General features: G+C 39.4%; 1 protein-coding gene across 4 annotated transcripts in view; it reads right to left on the bottom strand.

The window, feature by feature from the left end:
* Positions 1-14,249, bottom strand: part of PALLD (palladin, cytoskeletal associated protein) — a 206,732-nt gene that overhangs the window by 58,605 nt on the left and 133,878 nt on the right. Inside the window, exon 1 of one of the 4 annotated variants that reach the window (XM_035890900.1) lies at positions 7,596-7,623. The exons of the other annotated variants lie outside the window; for them this stretch is intronic. The gene's annotated coding sequence lies outside the window, so the exon portion shown is untranslated. Of the gene's footprint in view, positions 1-7,595; positions 7,624-14,249 lie in introns of those variants that run through there. 4 annotated transcript variants of the gene reach the window in all.

Below are 14,249 nucleotides of genomic sequence, written 5' to 3'. Positions count from 1 at the left end.
GATCTTGTGTGGTGAACTGCAATGCATGTGGTCAGTGCTGAGCTTCACCGTCCTGGGAATGGTTCCACCATGCACTGGTCTGCGTACCACACGACGCGCCTTTGACATCAAGACTAGATTACTGCAATATGTTCCAGCTAGGGCTACAGAGAAGGCTCATGTTGCTTGCAGCTGGTTGCTGACGGCAGCCATAGAAGTGGTGGGAAAGCAAGGGAGACGTGGCAGAGAGATCCTGATTTCTGAGTCTTCTGCTCATTGTTCTCAGTATTCCATGTGATTCAGATAAATATCATTATTGACATTAATTAGCTCTTTATACCTATTCATTAGCAACACCATTACATTTTGAAGGGAAGGGGACACAGGAACCTAGAGCTTTAGAATCACTTGTATAATTTTTATTTCTAAAATCTCAGAAACACTTAGAGATACTGTGTTTTATGGGCCAGAAACAACCATAGAACTAACGTCAGAGTCAGTGGTTTAAAGTTCATTCTTTGTTTGAGGAAATGTTGGCATATCATTCTGGTATTATTTTAATAGGCATTCTTTTTTTCTCTCCATCTATGTGGACAAATACGCACACACCACTCATCCAATTTAGTTGCATATATATGAAAGCAGCTCCTAATTTTTTTTTCTGAAAGTTCTGTGTCCTATGAGCACATATGTTCCTGAAATACAGCTGATATTAAATTTTTTCTTCTTTTTTTTTTAAAAAAAAAAAAAGAAGAGGTTTAGATAGTATTTTAATACAAAGCAGAAAATGGAAGCAAACATTTTCCAGAATGACAAACAACTTAAGAAAATGTTAAACAGTTAATAACCTCAAAATCTGTAGCAGAAAATCCAAAAGCCACTAAAGATAAAAGAAAGGAAACAACATGTCACAGCCTAGACACTCATAGACAACATAATGTACTTTCAATATAGTTTGAACTTCCGTAGTCTCACTTTATAAATTGGATTTTGTATGTCTGCAGAAACTAATAGAAGAGGTGTGCCTCTTTTTTAAGTTACATGCAAATCTCCAGATTTTTATAAAGATAGAAAAACTACGAAGATTTATAGGAAATCAAGACTTCCTCCCACACAGCCAAACAGTATGGTGAACTATTTACTGCCTGAGAAAATGGGCTACAAAGGTTATGTATGAAAGAATAAACGTGTGATTTGGTGAGGACATTGAATTGTGAGAATTATCATGGATATATGAAAATTATCAGGGAGCTTTAGAAACAGCAAAACAATAGAACTTGGCCACGTCAGATGAGGAAACATGTCTGTTGTGGAAAAGAAAACACAAAAGTCTCTGACTCCTCGCTGAAAAGAATCTGCAGTTTACAGAGCAAAATATACAGTCTGGTGGCTTGCCCGTTGAGTAATACTGATGAACACTGCTGAAGGCAAGGCACTTCTTCATGAAAATGTCTGAAAGACATTTGTAGCTACCCACCAACACCTCTGTCAATGTGGATAACGTATTCCCTTTAAATTTTCTTTACATAACTCTGGTTTTAGGTGTGTCGGATTTGCACAGAAGTAAATGGCATCATCTTGCAACAGACTCACCATCAGTATTGCAGTATCAAGTAACTCATGCTTTCATTTAATTCCCCAAAAGTTTTGACAGGAAACACAGATCACACACAAATATAGAGTGCATGAAAATGCCCCATCCACAAGATTTTATGGCCACTTCTGGGGTTTTCAAGCCTCACTTGTACTAAAAAAATCACCAGACCTTTGGTCACTGCAAAATACAGCCATAAATCAGTGTGCCCTCCTGAAACCTTCAAATACTGAAAAGAAAGGCTTTATATTTCAGAGCCAAAATAAGTACAGTGAGGTGGGCTGGAAGAAATACAGCACCACTGGGTTTCTATGCAAGGAAACTCTCCCTTAATTTGTGCAAAACTTTCTATGTTGCCTTGGTGAATCTGCTCACAGAAACAGACTTGCATTATCTCCTCTCATTAAAAAAGCCTGCATTATCTATTCTTTGAGGTCAGAAACATACATTTTACACACATCTGCATGTACATCAGCACATGGTCTTTAAAACAGAACTGAAAGAAACAATTCTGTTTCTAGTGACTACTTTCATACTGTGATTCAGAAGAATGAATTCAGCCATGCAGTAAAAATTTTAAAAGACGACAAAATCCAACTACAGAAATAACATAATGACCTTTTTTTAAAGATAAGTCTTCTAAAGATAAGTTGTGAGTAAGGTGCAAAAATGGGTAGGAGCAAGCCCAGCTTAAAGCTTGGCCTAAAACCAGCAGGTTGGCTCTCCTGAGAAAAGTTGCTGTAATACATGCAGGTCTTGATTTAAACCAGATTTCTATATTCAGCGTGGCTGGAGAACTGGGGTTATACTTTTTAAATTATTCTGTAGCAGAAGCAGCACAGAAAGAAAAAAAAAAAATCAAAATATTCCATACTCTTTTTCTATTCACTAGAGCCCAGGCAGGATCTCCTAACGAAGTTTCTCCAGTCTACCAGATACTTGCTGCGTGTACATCTTGCTCTCTGAAGTGGATTCTTCTTCATCATAGGAGAGGAATTATTTTAAAATTGTAATTTAAAAATTAAATCCAGCTGACTGAATCTTCATCTAAATACAATGCTTTTAAAGCAAAGCTCAGACATTTTCTTGTAATGCAAAGACTAAAACAATCCCGCCTGAGATCTTAAAAGCAAGGAGTTAAATACTGATGTTGCGAACTTAACTCCCTATGTTTTCCCACTATTTACATACACATCTGAGGTACTGCATTGCCTTAATAGGTACAGTAGCACACAAGACAAGAATATCACTCTTCACTGTGAATTTGATGGGGTGGGTTGGTTGGTATAAACATTAACATTACTAAAACAGATTTTTGTGTGTTAATCTATTTTTACATTTTAGCCTGGAAAAAAAAAAATGTAACCATGCTGCCAATGAAAACCAAAAAAATCTTTTCCTGTACATTTCTGCTGGCTGACACATCATGTCTGCAAATAATCCCCTTGCTCTAGAAAGCCTTCACTTTACGCAAATCCAAAAGGACAAATGAGGCATGTGCCATCTTATGAACATTTACCAAAACTTGGATACCTTGACAATGCAATACAGCAGCTCTTGATGCACAAACTCAATTCTTCAGCTAAATAACTCTTCCACATTTTTAAGGCTGAAGTATGAACTCAAGCTCACATTGCCACTTTCTTTTTGAAATATCCTATAGTGAACTGTGATACAAAATTAGTTTCTTCAAAAAGAAGAATTAGAATAATTGTTTTTAAATTCTCCTATGTTTTAGATTAGCACATACAATATAGACCATCTTCTGAAACTGCTAACATTTCAAGAAGGAATTTCAAGAGGAACATTTTTTTTGGTGATGTGGAGGAATAAAATTTCCCGATCTCAGAAGAAAGCCCTGGGAAGGACAGGAATAATTTGGAATAACTGCTACCAAAGGGTGGTTTAAGATAATCTAAATTAATCCAAGATTTCTTACTCAAATCACCCCTGGAGAGATACACACACTATGCAAACTAGGGAAGCAGATTCATGTGTTTCTTGACTCATGTCACACAGGTGCACCAGGCAGAAAAAGACCCAGCAATAAATTCAGCCCATTGTATTTATTTATTTATATATAAATAAATGCTGTTCATCTTAAACGCCTTCCCTTTGTGGAAAAGGGAAAGCGCTAGGGAGTGCCATGCACAATACACTAATTACAATCATTTTTCTGCTTCAATAAAGGAAATACAAACTTCCTGCTTTGGCAAGGGCTGGAATGTCTCAAGCAGGTGGGAGAAGGACCACATTAAGTGTCTAAACAGCAATGGGGAGGACAAATATTTCCTACGTTTTCTATTTGTGTGCTAATCTAGAAAGTATACTTCACATATGTAAAAAGAACTGCCTTAATTATTGGTTCTCCTTCTGTGATAATTAAGATGGCATAGTAAGCATTTTTTTTTAATTATATAAATACCAAAATGTTAAATGATCTGTAAAGCTCCAGGAAGTTCTGACACTTGTGGTCACAAAAGACTCTCCTCTTCACTTTCTTCAGAGTAAGAGGTTAAAATGAGTCTTCTGGGCATACTGGAACTTGGTTAGTAATAACTTTGTGTGTATTCTTCCTAATTCTTCCAAATGGGAATATTTCCAAGATGGGAGATGTTTCATGAATGCAAAATCCCATAAGCACGTTTTGATTAAAGAATATTCCCAGGATTTCTAGTCAATGATTATGTTCTCAAGCATACACAGGACTATCAGTTAATTAATATGTTCTACATAACCCTGAAATTTTTACTGGAAAAATAAAATCTTAGGGCTACCAACTCTTGTCAGGTCAGCACAGGTCCAGCAGACCCCCAAATACTTGAAGACTCCTTTTTTGGAGAGTACACATCAAATGAAAAAACACATGACAATAGCATAAAACATTTAATACAGAAATTATGTAACTAATAGTGCATATGCTTATCTTCATCTTTCCAACACTTTCTCCTCGCTGCACCCCATGCACTTCATCTATCTACACCTTCTCATCTTAGAAACTCAGCTTTTTAAAACCAGAGGTCTGCAAGGTTTAGTGCCTACCACTGTTCACAATCTACAGGAAATGATACTATACACACAGAGAAAACCTATATACATGACATCACACTGATTGATGCTCTGCTCTGCTCCCAGGCACATGGGTCCACATTAACCCTGGCCTGAGTAAAATCACAAAGCAGCTACTTTAAGCAGAGCTGGTTGAGAAATTCATTTGCTGTTTGAAGAATACAATAATTTCCCATCAAATACATGATTTTACAACTCAGATCAGCTTGCTTTGCCCAACTGAGAAGCAGGTAAGTTTAAATAAGGTGAGTCTCCCATGGATCATTTTGAAGCGGCGTGATAGAAAGAAATTCTGCACAGGAGAGAAAGAAGGAATTCTCCATGTAAGTCGACTGACCAGCATCCCACAGGCTACTTCCAGCCAGAGCGCTCCCTTTGTCTTCCAGTGCCCAAAATCCAGCAGCTGAACATTACTCATCAGATTTACCACTGTGTCCTTACAGAAATGGAGGCATGCTGTTCTAACATAGCTAACATAGCTATTAGAAATGGCTGTTGCTGTCATACAGACCACAAAGTGGATTACAAAACTGCAAGCCCACTCCTGTTTGTGGGGAGGTAGACTATCATGCCCTCCACAACTGTCGCATAAGCTCAAAAAATTCTTCAGTGCAGAGCAGAGCATAGTGAGTTGCTTTCTGTTGCCTGGAACCATAGATCTCAATAATTACTTTACAATAATTGTAATTGTGCAAAAACACTAATTACTGTAGAATAACACTTTGCAAAGTTTTATATGTTGCAGTCATCACACAGTCTTTGCAAAGGGAAAGCAGTAGACTCAGGCTAGTCAAAAATAACAGGCCCACAGTAATAGGTGCATGAGTGCCCAGCAAGATGAGCTTGGCCAAGACAATATATATAATTGCTCTGTTCTTACAAAAAAAAAAATAAAAAAAAAAAAAATCAAAGAATAATTTGAAGATAATAAAGAATTTTCTAGGACTTCATCAAGTATGAGAACGTAAACCCATGTATTTTACAGCAGTAAGCAGGCTGCTTGTTGTTACTTAAATCACACTTTAAATTTTCAGAAGTTTTTCAGCGAAAAAACCGAAAACATATTTGCTTGGCTCTCATAAAGCTATAAGAAAAGCTATGTGACACATATCTGCCAACTGCAAACTAACCTTTACCATGTATCCACCATTCCAACTTTAGGGAAACCTCTGTGTCTGATCGCAGTTTATGGTAACTTGGTAAATTCTGACTTTGTGATTATCAGGCTTCTACTGTCTCAAAGATGAGAGAAATGGTTTTATCCAAATAAGACACTCCTAATGCCAACAAAATCCTACCTGCATATTCTTAAGATTTTCAAAAGTTCTAAGAACATCTGCATACTTCCTACTCCATCTTCCCAGATTCTTTCATTCAAACTCTCATCCCTTTGCCCCCACCTTTTCCCACAGGGTTTCTCCTCCTGGCCAGTAAAATTAGTACCAGAATATTATTTCACAGCCAATTTCAAGTTTTGTTCCCCATCTGAAAGCGGGATGCAAGAGAAGCTCTCTCAGAATCCTGTTCTCACAAGTATTTGCCCCCTTTTCATAGTGAAGTGGTTCAGATACAATCAATGGACATGGGCCGAGAGCCATTTAACTTTTTATATGTTTTTTCCATCGTCTTGTTATCAGTTCTATATCTTAATCCTTCTATGTCTGGTATGCATTGTGAATCACAGACCAGCTCTGGATGCCTGGAAACTGTTGGGCTTCCTTAAGAACATCAGCATAACTTTTCCCACCCTAGAACACCAGTGTATTTCTGCGCACACAGACTTGTCAGTGGACATAAAACTTTCCATACAATATGTAATACATCTTATGTAGTTAATTTCAGAAATACAAGGTTTGGTCCCAGGAATCATGGTTGCAGTTCAATACAGCCACAGAATACTGTGGAAAAAGAGTTTCTTGACCTCAAAGCCTAATGAAACATTGAATGTGTCCAGTCCTATTTTTAGATGTATGCTCTGCAGTGCCATATTCCTTAATATAAGGCTGACCCAAATGTTCCAACAGCAGACGTTGGTTTCTCTTTGATAGCCAATGCATATCTCTGCTTTCCAAGTTTCTGTAAACACATCATTATAAGGAAGGCCAGTCTTACTTTTCCCAGCCTTCTTTCTAATTATGCGCCTGCTGCCAGGAAACTTTCACTTTTTTTTTTTTTTGGTCTTCACTACTAAAATTTAAACAAATGTCTGCTACAGACTTGGAAAAGAAAAAAAAAAAGTCTCCAAAGCCGTTACTGTTATAAGTTACAAAGTTACTAAGTAACACCAAATTCCTTTCAACACTCAATGATAAACATTCGACAAAAAAGTCAGCTACAAGAGTGGGTCACCAAATATGTCTTCCTCAGGGAGTAATAAATTCCACAGGACACGCACCCCCCACGCCCCAATATTTTGCTTGAGTTTGGTTTAATTTTGGTAAGAAGCCATAGCAAGTTTCTAAAACACCCGATCCTCCCGTCCATCACCGACTCTCTTCCCATCCAGGAGTATCACCGGGTTCCTGCAGAAGTCTCCTACAAAGGAGGCTGCGGGAAAGCGCTCGTGTCTTACCCCTCGGTCACATTTACTAACCAACTAACGACTGCTTTCACGAGTCTTGAGCTACAGAGGTACCCGCAGCCCCCACCGCCGCCGCCACAACAGCATCCTTGCTGTATTTGGAAGCACCAAGGAGATGGCCAAGGTCGGCAAATAAAGCGCATCAGCCAAACCCGAACGCAACTACAGACTATGCGGCGAACTGAAAGGGCAAGAGCGAGTCGCGCAAAAACAAAAGGAAAAAAAAGAAAGGAATACTCAACAGAAAGGCGCTTTCAGCACGGTTTCATTTGCCCTGACCTCTCGCCTTCCGTCACCGCTTCTGCCGTGCGTTCGCCTCGCCAGAAGAAAACACGTCACGTACGAACTCACGAAAGCATCCCGCCGTCTTACCTCGGCGGCGAGTTTCCAGGGGACGAGGGAGTGCCAGCCCCGGGCTCCCCGGGGCCTGCGAGAGGCGTTACCAGGCTGCTGGGAACGGGCAGGGAAACGTGGGTTTCCCGCGGAGAATCGCCTCCGGGGTCGCCTTTCCCTGTTGGCGCAGGCCCGAGTTCTCCCCTCGGAGCTGCAAGAACCGGGGCTTTGGGGTACGCTTTTTGCTAAAAAAGTCTCGGGTCCCGCGCTGGAAGTTCAGTTTCTTCCCTCCAGGAGCCCGGCATCCATAGCCAGCAGAAACGCTTGAGAAACTTCTGGTGAAGCAGAGGCAGGCGCTGCAACTGCCTGGAGAGCAGGGGGAACACCCCCGGCGCTTCCATACGGCCCTACAGCTGCACAACAGCCCTGCCACCGGAGTTTACATTACACGAGCTGCTCTGCGTAGGAAGGGTTTCCGTGATTTCCACATCATTTTCGTCTGCGTGACAGAGCGGGTGGGATAGCTATGCATTTTTAGTACAACGGCGGAACCGATGTCTCAAGATATTCTTCTCAGGTTTTTAATACTTTTCCATTCTTTTTAAATAACACTTACACCGCTACTCATCACTAGCAAGTCCCCGAGTTTTCAGGTTAAACTGCATTTAAAACTTTTTCCAGAAAAACCCTATCACTCTCTGGCACACTTTAGGCATCTGTTTTATAAACAATCATCTCCTGCATCTTGTTCACCTGTCAAAGAACAGCATCTTTCACAGAACATTTACTATACGTTACAAAAATCACGCTACTCTGCAGTCTAATTATGCAAAACCATCCAGAGCGTCAAACACTTACTGTAAACACATTAATTACTACTACCTGTTCCACTGAGGGCATCATTTGGAGGTAGGTATCTCTCTTTTTCCTCCTTCTTTTCCACGTGGACATGAAGACTGAAGAACAGATTTCTGCTGTTGGTCCATTCCCTTCCTAGCAGAACCCGCTTGGTCTGGATCCAGTGCTTTCTTACAGATTACATGCCCACATCAGTTTTATAAGCAATCACAGAACGCAACTATTCCTTAGTAACATCTGTTTAAGCATCTGCTTAAAACAAGATGGACAGTCTCCAAAGGTACATCTACAAACCCTCTATTCTCAAATCCATGCTTAGTCCACAGAGGTGATCAGTGGCATCACCTGAATTTCCTACAACGTGGACAGCAAAAAGAAGTGCGCGAGCATGCTGCCTTTTATCTCACTACTATTAAACATCCTGGGCAATGGTCAAGAGATTTTAGGGCAGCAGAAAGTAAGGGTGCTTCTCTTTCTTCTTTTAACTCCACTTTCCAATCAGTGTGTCTTATAGTCCAGCTCTGGGTGCCTGGAATCTGTTGGGTTTACACAAGAACACATCATAACTGTTTTTCTCCAACTAGTACGAACCCCCCAAAAGAGCAAAACCTGTACCTGAGAAATTTCATTCTACGGTGGACAATGCAGAATAAGGTGGCACTGAAACTCAACCCCCTTCACCACCCAGACCTCTTTGGGACTCAGAACTCACTCCACATCACGCGATCGCTCCAGAACGTAACCAGAGAGAACAGAAGAATGCTGCCAACCAGGAAAAAGGGAGAGGGAAATAAAGCATCTCCCCATTGCTAGAACAGAGAGTGAGATGCCAGACGCTGGCAGCAAGAAGACAGGCACTGCACTAGCACTCTGTCCAGTTCTGGTACATGACTAGGGGAAGAAGCACGGTAGCTCATACACATAGTATTAAGATAACACAAAGATTAAAAAAAAAAAGAAGAGTATTAATCATCACTAATCAGGTCTCTCTATGATTTTGGGTAAGTATGCTGGTCAAAGATAGCATTTTGTCTAACAAGCAGAACACAGTTCAGCCAGTAATAGCCGTAGATACCAGTAGCAGCTGTAGATAATCTGCCACACACAATCAAGAACAGACTGATGTACGGTAGGAAAAGCCAATTATAGAAAAACAGTACCTGGACTTCACATCTCTTAACTGCACCTTCTCCATTGTATTTGATTATAACAGAGTGAGTTAACATTGCAGTAAAGAAAACTTGAATTCTCTGAACATTTTCGTCCATCACAGCTCTTCCATTGCACATATTTTGCACATATGTTCCCAGAATTTTGGAGAAGAATTTTATGTCAATGAATGTATGCTCGTGTTCACTTCATGGGGATGGAAGATGAAAGCAGAAAGACAGCTTGTGCATATCAGCTTAGCTCAAGCCTCTTGCTTCACTGTGACTCCACAAGCATGACTGGGTATGGGAAGTGAAAATGAAGCTCAACTTACTGGGAACCAAACATGAGGCACAATGTGAGATAAAGATGAAAAGAGAAAGGAAACAAAACCATATGCTTAACTTAATATGATCTGTGATTCTTTCTTGTAAACAAGTTTGCCTATCATTCCAGCTCTAGGAACATTTGTTTCTAGTTTAAGGAGCTTCCAACTATATGTACAGTATGACTGGCAAACTAAAATGAGGGAAAACAATTTATGTGTGAAAAGACAATTGCATACAACTCCAATAAAGCCCTAATATTTAAATGAAATATTTAACATGCAGTGACAATTATAACAAACAGGTTTTGGAAAAATGCAGTAAAAAACCCAACAATTAATTTCTGTGAACTAACAGAGGTAACAGTAAATGCCATTAGTAAAACAGGCAAACAACAAACCGCCTCAGGTCGTGTGAGGTTGTTTTGCTAGCATTCATTCAAAGTCTGAGAATCTTCACAAAATGAAGATTCACTTTTTATGCCACCCTGCAAATAAAATGAAATTAGTATTGCTTAAGGTACAAAAACTAAAAAGGATGACTTCAGGAAAAAAAGGCTGAAAATGCAGAGAGAAAGACCTTATACAAAGTAAGAGAATCTGAGAGAAAACAAATGAAGATAAAACAATTCAATGGACTTTTTGAGAGAGTCTGTCAAGTTCTTAAGCTACTACAGAATATTGTGTAATATTTAAATGCAACCTTTTTGCTTGCAGTGTATCTTCAGTGAAGGAAGTACATTTTAATAGAGTGTACACACACTGTCATCCACAACAGCTACTGTCCAGGTGCTACTATACTACAAATAATTACATAATTCTATTTCCTTTCTTCTATTTGCCCACTTGGTTTTTCTGCATTATGCAAAATTTTAGCATTGTAGCTGGTGAATAATAAAGACATTAAAAGCTACATTGGAGTTTGCAATTCTGATCATGCTAGTTAGGCCCAGATCTCTAAATTCTTTAAATCAAAACCAGGATGTTTTTCAAAAAGAAAACAAACAAAAGAACTCCCCTAAAAATTTCCGAGTTCTAACAAGAAGTTGTGATTGAGATTCAAATGGTGTTTTCTACATGGGGGACACATACGACACAAGATTCTTCTGGTCTTAAAAAACGGAAATTAATTCAAGAATATAGGCATGCTTGTAAATCAACCCAAATAGCATTCAGCTAGCCACCGTGGAGCTTTGCTCATATTACAGTTTAAACATCATTAAGCTCAGATGGAAATGGCAGTAACATAGACACTGAAGGACTAGAAGAGGGAAGTGAAAGAGTTTACAAGCTTTCAACCTGATTCATATGCAGCTGATTGAATTCAATGATTTATGGAGCCCAGTGCAGCAATCTCATGGTTTTTCTTACATAAAGGAAATGCATCCCATTTACGCTAGCTACTGACATGCCAACCATTGTGGACTTTCAAATTTTTCTTTAAAACAAAAAAAAAAAATCTCCATAAAAATCACATCCCCTCCCATAGTGGACTTGACAACATTTTAAAGCTTTGAATGGGGACTACTAAGCCAGGAATGGGCCGCTGATTTTCTTGGAATGTGTGAGAGTTTGAGATTTCCTTAGAAGGCCAAAATGCAAAGTTAGGTTTTCCTAAAACCAAAAGGGACTAACTATACCTCTGAAATGGCAATTGCCAAACACATACCAGCCCAAAACATTTAACACTATTTCAAAAGTCTCTTGAATCCTGTCTTACAAGCATCCTGTAGTACCTAACTTTGCTGGTGTTGGCAGACACTGAGGTCATAACTGTAAAGTGCTTTGTTTGGTATTATCTCCTGTTGGTAAAATTCACAACATCTAACTAGGAGTACCAAGTTGTTTGTGGCTCTTGTTTTTCTTAGTACTTCTGGAAAATAAAGGATCACATCTTTGTTATAAAAAAGATTATTTGAGCAAACATTTCCCATCACCTTCAGTTCTGCCAATACACACCATCAAAGTTATGTGTATTACAGAGAGGAAACCATTGCTGTTAGAGCCAACACTTGAAAGCAAATCATACTGTTAAGTCTCTGATCTATTAAAACATGATTCAACAAAAATAAAATGACACCAGGACCTTTTTCCAAAGTTCCAATTATACATAAAGGAAAACAAAAATTTCAAGTTTCTATTGCTGAGAGAATTTTCATAAGAAGGCAATTACCATTTTAATGGAAAGATATGGATACACACACACACACGTGTATATACCTGGTGATGAAGTGACTCGTGCTTAAGCCTTCTTTGTTACAATACTAATTACTTCACCATTTGGACTAAAATAGCAAAGGTCTTCAGGGTACAAAACTGTTTAAGTGATATTGATTAGACTTACCATGTAACCCCTATGATGGCATGGAGAAAAACTGTGGCCCTATTATATAGGCACTTTCTAACAAGGAACCAGAACAGCGATGGTTGAACAAGCATATAGAGAAGTCAAGCATCCCAATGGCTTCCTTAAAGTACCTAGATATTTGGTACCCACGTTCTCAGTCTGTTTTGACCATGAGTAATCCATGAGAACTTCCTGGCCTGCACATCTACTGGTAGAGCAATGTGTATAGGCTCTAGAATAGCTACATTAAATATAACAAAATAGAATCTGGAAAACTATTCACTCCTCAGACTCAGAAGTACTTTGACCTTTGTTAAGCTGCCAGTTTCACTAACCCCACAAAGGAGAACTATTTTGTAAGTTTTTGTCCAATTTCTTTTCTTTCCCAAGCCACGCAACTGATTCTGCCCTGTATTTGTTTCCCAACTCTTGCAGCTTTTCCTTGCACTTTCATCCTCCCTCACTTGACCACTCTTCTCAGATTCTCTACTTTTTTATTAGTGAAATAAATTACAAAGGCACCTGTAATCTATTCTTCTGTCCCAACCAACATATCAGGATCAAGAGCGAAATAACCTTGCCTAAGGCTTACCCCTCTGTGGTTTTGTTAGTCTTGTAGCTACTGTTTCTTCTTTACTTCGTAGTAAAATTGGCATAACACTCTCCAGCTGTGATATTGAAATCACATTTACAAGCATCACTGTGGATCTATGACAGGTCTACCTACACTTGAGACCCTTAAATTGTTAGGAGGCTTATATAAAAGTCACAGGTGGTTACAGCAATTCAAATGTCACCAGTACGTCCTTCCCAGTTCCCAACTCAAGTCTCAACGCTACATTCTCTTCTTTAATACTCCTGATATGCTAATACTGAGTGTCTTCTATCTTTCAATTAGTTACACTTTAGTAACTTACAGCTGCTGTAATTGGGAGGCCTGTCAGGAAAGATAAAGAAGCTGTTTCTTCTGAGTCAGGCTTCTCCACAATATTTAAAATGTTTTTCGGTAGCTGTTCATGAGCTGATCTGGTCACAATTTCAAGATCAAGGCATAACTTACTTCCTTTCATCGGGATGTCAAGCTCATAGCACATTTAATTGTTTGCTATAAAGGCTGTGAGTTTAGGAGACATTCTGTTGCTAACGTTTTGAATCCAGAGCAAACCAGGCCAGTATGTTAAATGTTACTGCTGAAGTTTGTGCCCACAGCTATTTAGTTTTCTCTGTTCTAGCTTTCACACAGTCAGCAGAGATCACAGCTGCTCCTTCATCTACTGAATGTTTCTGTTGTGTTGATTCTTCATGTTCCAAGTGAGCCCGAAGTGAAAAGGTGAATGGTGTTCTGTGTCTTTTCCCACCAGGAATAAGACCTTTTAAATTCAGCCCATGTAAGTAGGGAAAAAAAAAAAAAGTCCCGCGACACTAGCAATTAGGATCGCAGGGTATGCATTCCGTACCTATGTTTAAAACAGTAGCTTACTTGCATTTCTGATATCCCAGACTGTTTTCCCACCAAGTCATTTCATTATGAAATGCTTTTCTATCAGAATTGTCAGGATGGGTTTTTCAGTGCTCATTTTCTGTCTTTGCTTTCTCTGATACTGCTCTCAACTGCAAAGACACCTTGGTCTCTCGTGGGTGCGTATGTACCCTTTCTAGATGAATTTCTAAGTTTTCATTAGAACACCGCAGGGGACGAAAATTTGTAACGCGTTATCGTAATGCTCAGAATTATCTGCAGTGGGACTTTTTCCCCTGGCAGAAGACGACTCATTTATCTTCAAGCTGATAAGCACTGCGGCTGCCAAAGACCCCTCTTTTAAAAACAACAACCACCCCCAACTATAAAGAGCTTCCAGAAACATGAGAAAATATGACAAACACGGCTTGAGTTCGTCAGCTTTGCTGGCAGAAGCCTACAGAAGGATAACAAATTCGCGAGCCTCGATCCCCTGCACGCACCAGTGCACTTTTAAGAGCAGAAAGCAGCTTCCCGCAGAAAGGCTGCTTCCCC

This window comes from Egretta garzetta, unplaced genomic scaffold (genome assembly GCF_000687185.1).
Source record: "Egretta garzetta isolate BGI_Z169 unplaced genomic scaffold, ASM68718v1 scaffold593, whole genome shotgun sequence".
Classification (NCBI taxonomy): Eukaryota; Metazoa; Chordata; class Aves; order Pelecaniformes; family Ardeidae; genus Egretta; species Egretta garzetta.
The sequence above is the reverse complement of the archived record's forward strand: the minus strand, read 5'-3'. Positions and strand labels throughout refer to the sequence as shown.